This window comes from Glycine max, chromosome 4 (assembly GCF_000004515.6).
Source record: "Glycine max cultivar Williams 82 chromosome 4, Glycine_max_v4.0, whole genome shotgun sequence".
NCBI lineage: Eukaryota > Viridiplantae > Streptophyta > Magnoliopsida > Fabales > Fabaceae > Glycine > Glycine max.
In genome coordinates this window covers 32,431,351-32,433,002 of record NC_016091.4, presented here as the reverse complement: position 1 = coordinate 32,433,002, position 1,652 = coordinate 32,431,351, and the positions used below count along the sequence as shown (strand labels likewise).

The following is a 1,652-nucleotide window of genomic DNA, read 5'->3' as shown; positions in this document are numbered from 1 at the left end:
AGTAGATTTGTGTAAGATTAAAGAAAAAAGTGAAAAGAAATGTTATGTGAGGACTCTTTCTTGTATTCTTTTTTTAATATTTTTTATTCTTGATTAAAATTTATTATAAATCATTATTTTTGTATATTTTAATTTTTATTTAATGAAACATGATTTATATTAATTGAGATGTCAAATGTACTAAAATAAATGATTTTTAAAAATTCTAACTAATCGTAAAAAAATTCTGTGAGAATGAGAATGCAAAAAATTGAAAATACTATGACATTCCTCAAAGGTGAAATACTATGAGAAAAGATAAAAGTACCGAAAAAATAATGCAAAAAATTGTAAGAAAAAGAGGTTACTAGACAATTGGAAAAGGAAACCTTGTAATAAATGATTGATTAAATTTTTACATGTATACTAATAATTACTTAATACAACTTTACAAGGAACAGCGCGTAGGTTACGTGATGAAGCTTAAAACTTTTTTTTTAAAGATAAAACGTTGAAAAAGCGCCTTAATGTTTTATTTTTCATTTTTTGGAGCACGCGTTTATTTTATTTTATATTTATCCAGCAGGCGTTGTTATTTTTAATTTGATTTACAGCTTACATTATTATTTAATCAATTATATATCTCTCATTCTTTTACCTACAAAACCTGTCTCTCTCTTTCTGCCTTTCTAGTTTCCTCTCTCATCTCATTCCCCACTCTTCTCCTTCATGGCACATCGTCGCAAAACCCATTTCACAATCCACCCTTCCCCGCCACTACAACACTAGCAACCAACACAAGAAAAAACATCGCCAAACGACGTCGTTTCCAAATGGCATTCCATTTCCACATTATGTTTATGATCTTGATCTTCGTAGCTCTTGTGCAGCCGAGTGAGCGAGTCAACGCGGAGCCGACTCAGGACAAACAAGCCCTCCTCGCATTCCTCTCCCAGACCCCGCACGCGAACCGGGTCCAATGGAACACCTCCGGTTCGGCCTGCACCTGGTTCGGAGTCCAGTGCGACTCGAACCGCTCCTTCGTTACTTCCCTCCACCTCCCCGGCGCTGGCCTTGTGGGCCCCATCCCCCCCAACACAATCTCCCGCCTCACGCGCCTCCGTGTCCTCAGCCTCCGCTCCAACGCCCTCGTGGGCCCCATCCCCGCCGACTTCGCCAACCTCACCTCCCTCCGCAACCTCTACCTCCAGAACAACCACCTCTCCGGCGAGTTCCCCGCAACCCTAACTCGCCTAACTCGCTTGACTCGCCTCGAACTCTCCTCCAACAACTTCTCCGGCGCAATCCCATTCTCTCTCAACAACCTCACTCGTCTAACAGGCCTCTTCCTAGAAAACAATTCCTTCTCCGGCAACCTCCCCAGCATTACATTAAAGTTAGTTAACTTTACTGTCTCCAATAATCGCCTCAACGGCTCCATCCCTAACAGCTTATCGCGTTTTCCGGGAGAGTCGTTCTCCGGAAACAACGACCTCTGCGGGAAACCGTTACAACCATGCACACCCTTCTTTCCTGCTCCCGCCCCTTCGCCTTCTATTGCTGTTCCACCGGTGGAACAACAACAGCAGAAGGCGAAGGGGCTTTCTATCTCTGCCATCGTGGGAATTGTGGTCGGGTCTGCTTTGTCCATATTGCTATTACTTTCACTTCTG

The 1,652-nt window shown here is 42.4% G+C and overlaps 1 pseudogene; it reads left to right on the top strand.

Moving 5' to 3' along the window:
• The first annotated feature begins 640 nt into the window (after positions 1–640).
• The window catches only part of LOC100817710 (probable inactive receptor kinase At2g26730), an 11,500-nt pseudogene continuing 10,488 nt past the window's right edge, over positions 641–1,652 (top strand).